At 38.2% G+C, this 9,496-nt stretch overlaps 1 pseudogene; it reads left to right on the top strand.

Annotated features, from left to right (window-relative positions):
- The window catches only part of LOC103205919, a 90,300-nt pseudogene extending 80,935 nt beyond the window's left edge, over positions 1–9,365 (top strand).
- The last annotated feature ends 131 nt before the right edge of the window (positions 9,366–9,496 follow it).

Genomic DNA, 9,496 nt, shown 5'->3' with positions numbered 1-9,496 from the left:
CAATCCTACTTCCATAGTGATACTGCCTCAGAAACCCAAGGAGGGGTCGCTATGAGTCGGGGCCAACTCGACGGCAAATAACAACAACAACAACATAGAAGAAAAGGAAATAAGCCAAACTCAAGTTCTTTGGCTTGAAGTTATCATAAAAAAAGCTGAGACCTTCTAACACTGAATATTTGGAAAGACTAAGAAATGCTGCTTTATGAAGATGAATGTATTAAATACAGATGATTGAAGGTACTTTCCAATTCAAGTATCCAATTTCTACTCTGTCTCCTTTGGTTAAGACAGTGAGGAAGTAACAGAGAGGAGATGAAGAGGTTTGACCAAGATGTAGGGCCCTGGAGCATAAGATTAAATAATCTGGGACTCAGAAAATCAGAAAAGCATCTATACATCCAGCATTGAACAAAAAGATTTATGGAACTCAGATAACTGCAATAAATAAAAATAGATCAGTTGGTATCTAGTTAAAACTGAGACAGAGAGAAATTCACAAAGTTTCCCACAAGAAAAAGAAGTAAATGGGCATTAAGTATATAGTAAATATTATTAGCATGTAAGGTATATAAAATATAATTGATGATGTCCTTTACGAATAAATAACATTTTATCCTATATGACATTCAAAATAATTAACAATCTTAAGGCATGGGCATGACCCATCAGAAAGGATTCACAGCATACCTACAACAAGGTTCTAGAGGCCCCTGCTATGCCTGAAATTAACCTTTTAGTTGCTGGGTCATGGGGATTCCCAGGGGCCACAGAGGAGTGAAACCGCTGGGAAAGGGATCTAGCACTTAGAAAGCATGGACCTATAGTTATTCACAAATTGCATGGAACTCACACAAAAACTTGTGTGTGAATGTTCATAGCAACGTTATTCATAATAGCCAAACACTGGAAATAACCCAAATGCTCATAAACTGATGAATGGATAAGCAAACTGTGGTGTATATATATATATCTATATATATATCTATATATATATATATATATGTATATGTATATGTGTGTATATATATATATATATATATATATATATCTATATGTATATGTGTGTATATATATATATATATATACACAATGGAATTTTGGCCATATAAAGTCATGAAGTTCTGATACATGCTACATCCTGGATGAACCCTGAAAGCATTATGTTAAGTGAAAGAAAGTCAGTCACAAAAGTACAAATGATTTATAATGCCACTAGTATGAAATGTCCAGAATGGGCAAATCTACACAGATAGAAAGTAGAGTAGTGGTTGCCAGTGGGTGGTGGGAGGAGCCCTGGTGTCATAATGGTTAAGGACTCTGCTAACCGAAAGGGTGGCAGAACTTATTCAGGGGCTCCTTGGGAGAAAAGAGACTGTGATCTGCTCCCAAAAAAGATTACTGCAGTTCTACTCTGTTCCTCTATTGCATGGGGTGGCTATGCCTAGGAGCCAACAAGATCACACCTAACAACAACAACAGAGGCTAGAAGCTGAAGAGGACAGAGAGTGACTGCTGATGAGTACAGGGTTTCTTTTTGGGATTATGGAACAGTTCTGGAATTAGATACAATGGCTGCACATCCTTGTGATTATATTCAAACCATTGAATTATACACTTAAAAAATGTATGGAAGTATTTCACTAGAAAACTCTCTCTTAAGTCCTTAGAACTACTCACTTAAGCAGAAAAACACAAAGAATTTGTAAGACAATTAGTCACCCTGTAAGTAAGGAATGTATATAGCTACAAATAATAGAAAACCCTACCATAGTGGCATAAACAGAGGAGTTTTCACATGTCAAGAAAAAGACTAGCTCTGAGCAACCCGTAGTGATACTGCCTGGGAAACCCAAGGAGGGGTTGCTATGAGTCAGGTTTGACTCGACAGCACATAACAACAACATGAGCAGCCCAAGGCTTGGAGTGCTCCGCTGCCTAGTGATATCATCAGGGATCCAAGCTCCTTCTATGTTTGGCTTCTACCATCCTTAGCATGTGGGCTATCTTCATCACACTTGTTGAATCTGATTGCAAGATGGCTCCTGCACTTCCACATTTCTCATCCAAATTTCAGGACAAAATGAGATGGAAGAGTGAAGGAGCACTACCTGACTAAGGAGTGCTAAAATTCCTGACACTTCCACAGCACACTTTTGCTTACCCCTCTCTGGCCAGAATTGTGTCATATTACCTACTTTAGTATTATCAGCATCAGGAGGTTAGTATTTTCCGTGATACACGATGTTGCCTTGGGAGAGCCCTGATGGTGCAATGGTTAAGAACTTGGCTGTTCTTAACCAAAAAGTCAGAGGTTCAAACCCACTAGTGGCTCAGCAGAAGAAAAGACCTGGTGGTTTGTTTCTGTAAAGATTAAAACCTAGGAAATCCTATGAGGGAGTTTGACTCCCTCACATTGAGTAGCTATGAGTCAGAATCGACTCAACAGTACACAGCAGCAGCATGTTGCATTGAGCAAAATAAGAATTTGTTAGTAAGGGTGAAGGGGAAAATAGCTATTGGATGGGTTAATAACAATGCATACCACATTCATCTGATAACTACAAAATACTTAGAAAGAATCGGCTCTACCAATGAATTTTGAACGTTTATGGAAAAGTCTTAAAATAGCATTCTGCTAAGGGATTTAAAATAATGTATTGTGTCAACTCCGTAAATGTTGTTCTATTCAAATTTCACATCTGCAAAGATGTCTATAATCACAACCTCATGTTTAAATGGAAACTGATGTTCTACTTATAAGCTATTTCCAAATATGTATAACTAATCAAGTAGCTCTGGTGGCATAGTGCCTAAGGCATTTGACCGCTAACCAGAAGGCTGGTGGTTCAAACCCACCAACCACTACTTGGAAGGAAGGTTGGGCAATCTACTTCTGTAGTGATACCGCCTCAGAAACCCAAGGATGGGTCACTATGAGTAGGAAAACTAATCAAGTTTCTAAGCCAAATTTCTTTATCCATGCAGAAAGAAAACACTCCACATTCCTGATCATATAAAAACTCTTCATGAGTGTAACAGTAATTTTAGTAGCATATGTGGAGAGAGAAAGGACACAATTTTTAAAAAAATGTAAACCATTTTAGATGAGGCAACCAAATATAAGGGAATTTTTAACTTAAAATAATTTTAATTTCAACGTTATCTGACACTTTGAGGTAGTGACATTTTGCTTCCTGGTTCTACTTCTCCCCTAAGGTGATTTTCAGTTTCCATTCTGTTTCTCCATTTTTGTTTGATTTTTAATTCTTTCTCCATTTTGGAGCAGATTTTTTACAAGTTCTCTGAAAAGGTTTTTTCCAAATTGGCCAACATTATATTCATCTATTCTAGAAAAATAGGATCCTCATCCACCTCTGCAAAAAGACTTTCCATAGATTTTTGTACAGCAAAGGCAATGCAATAAGTTATGCTCCCAGTTTAAAAACATTTATGATGAAATAAAATGTAAGAGTTCATTGGAGAATAACCCTTGCGTGTAATGTTTGTGTATTGATATATTTAATCTGAATCCCAGTTTGAGAAAGAAAGTAATCTCAGAAGAGTATTCTATTGGTAACTATTATACTGTTAAATCCTCTCCTCTAAGTGCAGTGCTCTGGTAGCGTAGTTCCTAAAGGCACTTGACTGCTAACCAGAAGGCTAGCGGTTCAAACCCACCAGCCACTCCTCGGAAGGAAGATGGGGCAATCTACTTCATAGTGATACTGCCTACTAATTCATTCTAAGTCCAGGATTACTAGTCTGATAGAGCCTAGTCAAACCCCCAAGACTACGGCCCCCATTTACCTTTCAGGCTTGGAACCAAACTCACTCAATAGAGAGGCACATAGGGTGAACATGTACAGCAGGTAAATACGCTCCTTATAACGATCAATCATGAAAGAACAGAAGGGCAGTATTTGCACTATCTGAGATAGCTCAGGGGGCAGGAATACATAGGAAAGAAGGTCACAGGGAAGAGGTAACTACAGAGAGGAAGTGGGAGGATTGCAGTCAATGTCATGAAACAGAACGTGTGTGAACTGCTGTAGAGAAAGTGAATTTGCTCTGTAAATTTTCATCCGAAGCACAACATAAATAAATAAATACTAATTGGTTCTTAAAAAGAAATACAATTGATTAGTTCTCTAAGAAATGAAAGCAACGGGTGGCTTTCTAGTGAAGGCAGTTGTAGGACATATGTTCTTTTTATATTTAAACCACACATATAAGCAATTCAACTTTGTTTTGTTGTTGTTAAGTGCCGTCGAGATGGACCCAACTCAATTCAACTTAGTTCACTATAAATAGACTGAGATACTGATTACATAGATTTAAGCTCATTAACCCCAAAATTTATGTCACTAAGGAGCTCTGGTGGCTTAGCACCTAAGGCATTTGACTGCTAACCAGAAGGTTGGTAGTTCAAACCCACCAGCCACTCCACGGAAGGAAGACTGGGCAATCTACTTCTGTAAAGATTTACCACCTCAGAAACCCAGAGGGTCACTGTGAGTCAGAATTGACTCCATGGCAGTGAGTTTGGTTTTTGTTGTTTTTAATGGCCAATGTGTGATGTTGTTGTTGTTGTTATGTGCTGTCGAGTCAAACACGACTCATAGCGACCCCTCCTTAGGTTTCCGAGGCAGTATCACTATGGAAGTAGGATTGCCCAACCTTCCTTCCGAGGAGTGGCTGGTGGGTTTGAACCGCCAGCCGTCTGGTTAGCAGGCAAGTGTCTTAGCCACTATGCTACCAATGTGTGATAGTGACCTCCTTTTCTCCTTTCCCAAAGCCCAGACAACTTCTTGCTTGACATTAATTAGGCATCATGAGTCAGCTACACTTAATCAAAGATAGCTTTAAATTTAGCCAGAATTTAGTGAATCAATAAAATAACCATATCCTACTAGTGAGATTATGAATTAGTTCAACCTTTTGGAAGACCATTTGATAATGTTTGCAGAGTTTTAAAAAGAAATAGCAGTTCTACTTTTCATCCACAACTAATTAATTGGATAAAGTAGGTTTATTTAACAAATAAAGAAATAGAGATTGCTTAATTATTAGGTCATTAGAAAATAACCTAATATATGCTTACAATCAAAGATAACATGAAAAGGCAGAGTTTTAAATACTATGTACAATATAACCTGAATTTTAAAAGTAAATAAGACTCAACATTGAAAAATTACCTAAGGAAAATTGAACAATCTAGAAGTCCTATCTAGGTAAAGAGATAAGATATCCTTCTTTGCAAATCTTATGTACATATCTAGTTAATTCCTTTGAATAAATTTCTAGATAGAAATGATCCAATAGGAGTTGTTTTATTTTCTTTTTAAGTGTTTTATGTCACATTTTAAATGGTCATCCAGAAGTGTTACATCAATTTACATGTTTTCATTATAGGAAGCCAATTTCTCCTTATGTCTATTTGGCTTACCAGGTAATCTTTATATTTCTTTATTGTCCAAATTATATACATTAAGCATGAATATTTTAATAATTAAAAGTATTTTATTATACATCTGTGAAAAATGACTAGGAAGATATAATATTAGAAACATTATGAATAAGGTAGAAAAACAAATAAGAGAAAAACCTCATGCTTCCACAGTGATTTTGGGGAGTTCTTTAGACACAACATGAAATCTACATGTTAATCTTCCTTTTTTTAAATTTTACTTATTTTATTGTTGTTGAGATTACGCACAGCAAAACATACACTAATTCAATAGTTTCTACATGTGCAATTCAGTGACATTGATTACATTCTTCAAATTATACAACCATTCTCACCCTCCTTTTCTGAGTTGCTCCTCTCCCATTAACACAAGCTCACTGTCCCCTCAAGTTCCTGTCTAATCTTTAGACTAGCTATTGTCAATATGATCCCATATAGATTGTTCTTAAAAGAGCATAATGCTCAAGGCAGACGTTTTCACTAGTTAAGTTAAGCTATTGTTTGGTGTTAAGTAGACTTCTGGGAATACTTTGGGTTTAAGGTTTAAAGATTATCTCAGGGCAATAATTTCAGGGGTTTATCCAGGCTTCATGGCTCCAGAAAGTCTAGAGTTCATGAGAATTTGTAGTTTTGTTCTGCATTTCCCCCCTTTGATTAGGATTCCTACATAGAATCTTTCTTTAAATAGGTGTTGTTGTTGTTATGTGCCATCGGTCAGTGGGCCCCAACTCATAGCGACTCCTCTTTGGGTTTCCGACACGGTATCACTATGGAAGTAGATTGCCCAACCTTCTTTCTGAGAAGTGACTGATGGGTAAGTAGATGTTTTTACGTAAGTGTTCATCATCTCACATTAAAATGCATATTGCAGGTTGTCAATGAGTCTTCCTCCAATCCTGATGTCAAGTTCTTCTTCATATAGTCCAGTTTTTTAGATTATTTGCTCAGCATACAGATTGAATAAATAAACCTAGCTCCTTTCAGCCTGGCAATTTAGTGTTTCTCTCATACTTGAAACCTCCCTGTCTTCTTTGATTTATCCTTCTTTGGCTACCATATTCAGTTAACAAATTCCAAAATTTCCTGAACATGCCCTCTGTCCTTTCTTTTCCATTCCCATAGTTCCCTCTCTAGTGATTTATATTACCTCTTTTATTCAATAAATATTTACTGGGCTTGTACACAGCCCAAGGCATTACACCATGGCAATTATATGCTGTCCCTACTCTCATGGAATTTATAGGTTAGAAAGGGGACACAGTAAACAACAATTTATACAATTAATCATATACTTTCCATTTGTGGTAATGCTTTACAAAATAAGGTCTAAGAATTATAAGAGTACATATCTAGAAAGATAAAGTCCCTCGGTGATCCAAATGGTTAATGTGCTCATCTGCTAACCAAAAGGTTAGAGGTTCAAGTTCAATCAAATGCACCTTGGAAGTAGGCGTGGATATCTACTTCCAAACTGTTTGCTATTGAAAACCATATGGAGCACAAGCACAGTTCCACTTAGACATACATGGGGTAGCCAAGAGTTGGAGGCTAGCTTTTCTTTTTGACCCAGAGAGACATCTACTTTGGAAAGATCAAGGGAAGATTTCCTGAGGAAGTGACATTTGCCTTGAGCTCAGAAAAGGCAAAGAGGAACCATTCTAGGTATAAAGTACAATGTGTTTTTAAAAAAAAAAAAAAAAAAAAGGAGGGGAGAACCTAAGGATTTGTGATACTGGGCAAAGCCAGATTTGATGGAGGGCAGAGAGAGAATGGTTTGCCCTGAGGCTGGCCAGATTCTATAGATCCATGTAGGCTATGTACTAGATCTTAGTCCTCTAACAGTCTAAAATTATCTTCTTTGCCTCCAGGTTATGACCGTTCCCACTATTATTACTCAAAACAACTAGATATAGCTTTCTAAAAGATGGGTTAGAACACATCAGTTTCCTGACTAAAATAGATAAATAAATAAATGAATAATGATCACTTTTAGGCTCACCACTGCCTACAGGAGGACTCAAGTAGATCATTTGGGATTTTAACCTTGATTTTTCCATTTGAAATACACTACTGTCCCTAGACACACAACTGGACTGTCAACCTTGTTGTTTTTCTTATCTCCTGATTAAAATGCTCTCCACTTTTTTTTTTCTACTTATTTGCATTGGAAACCCTTTTTCTTTTCAGATCTTACATGATTATTTTAAATGTCGTATTTATGCAACTTCTGCAAGCTACCTTAAATACTTTTGGAAACACAGTGAAATAAAATAAATGGATAAATAAAGTAATGCCTATTTGCAATACTATTTATTATATGATACTTTGTATTTGCATATTGTTATGATTTTAGCAAAGAGAATTTATTCTCTCACATTTTAGGAAGCTTGAAGTCCAAATTCAGGGCACCAGCTCTAAGGGAAGGGTTTCTGTCTCTGTTGATTCTAGAGGATCATCTTTGTCTCCTTTCAACATCTGTGGGTCCAGTGTCCCTTAGAGACTTCCATGTTTTGGTATCAATCTTCCTTTGGGCTTAGGAGGTTCTAAATGCAGGGAGCCTGAGTCCAAAGAAATGCACCACTCTCAGTTTCTCTCTTTGTGATACTGAGTTCCCTCTATCTCTGCTCTCTTATTTAATCTTTTTTTTTTTTTTATCTCAAAAGAGTTTCACTCAACATACGACCCAATCCTGTAGATTGTATCTTGTGCTTCAGTTACATCATGATCTCTAATCCTGCCTTGTTAATACCATGTTGTTGCTAGGTACCAAGTCAGTTTCAGTTTGCAGCGACTCTACGCATAACAGAACAAAACACTACACAATCTTGTACCATCCTCACAATCATTGCCATATGTGGTAGTTAAAGTTGTATGTCAATTTGGCTAGGCCTGCTTGAATGGCTGGGCAGCTGGATGTAGTAGTACTCCCCATGGTGAGACTGGTAATCAACTCCATGGTGGAATATACTGTGAGCAGCAAGTAGCTGCCTTTGGGTATGTGGTATGATTCCCGTATATAAGTAGCAGCTTTGGGAATGGTCTCTAGCATATGGCACGCTTGGACCCTGTATGTAGCCGTGTCATTGTTCAGCAGCCTGTCATGCCCTGCCGTCCTTAGGACTTAAAATGGACTTGAATTGATTGATTTCTTGACTGTTGCTTCCATAGATGTTGAGTGTGGAACAAAATAAAATGGAATCCTTCACAACTTCAATCTTTTCTCCACTTGTCATAATGCTACTTTTTGATCTAGTTGTGAGGATTTTTATTTTCTTTGTTTAGATGTAATCCACCCTCACAGCTGTAGTCTTTGATCTTCATCAGTAAGTCCTACAAGTCTTCTTCACTTTCAGCAAACAAGGTTGTGTCATCTGAATATTGCAGGTTGCTAATGAGTCTACCTCCAATCCTGATACCATGTTCTTCTTCATATGGTCCAGCTTCTCAGATTTGCTCAGCATACAGATTGAATAAATACAATGAAAGAATATAAAACTGACAGACACCTTTCCTGATTTTAAAGCACACAGTATCCCCTTGATCTGTTTGACATCTTAGAAACTGGACTTTACAACACATAGTTGCCATATTCATGCCCTCACATGGAACCCTTCTCCACTTCAGCCTTCAAAGTTCTCGTTTGAATATTTGCTACTACCACCAAGATCTGCACCTGCGGCAGCTCCACCCGGGCCGTGCCCTAGGCTTCAAGGCTCACCGCAGCAGCCCTCCTACTCATCGCGGCTTAGCGTCTGGAGTGGGGGATCTGGGCGGGGGGGACGGCAGGCGCCGCCCCAGGCCCTTCCCGCTCCGGTCCCTCTCGCGGGCAGCTCCAACTGCCGGCAATGGCCGGGTATGGGCCCGACACTCCAGCGCCATCCATTTTCAGGGCTAGTTGATTCAGCAGATGAGTTGAGTCAGCCCCAGGGTTACAGGTGAGGAGAGACAACTCAGGGACGCCTGAAGTAGCAAGCAGGAAGAGCAGGAGAAAGGGGATTAAAAGCCAGGAAGCCAGAGAGAAGAGCA

The sequence above is a fragment of the Orycteropus afer genome, unplaced genomic scaffold, assembly GCF_000298275.1.
Source record: "Orycteropus afer afer isolate SDZICR_OR568_19922 unplaced genomic scaffold, OryAfe1.0 scaffold00001, whole genome shotgun sequence".
Classification (NCBI taxonomy): Eukaryota; Metazoa; Chordata; class Mammalia; order Tubulidentata; family Orycteropodidae; genus Orycteropus; species Orycteropus afer.
This window is presented reverse-complemented; position numbering and strand designations above follow the sequence as displayed.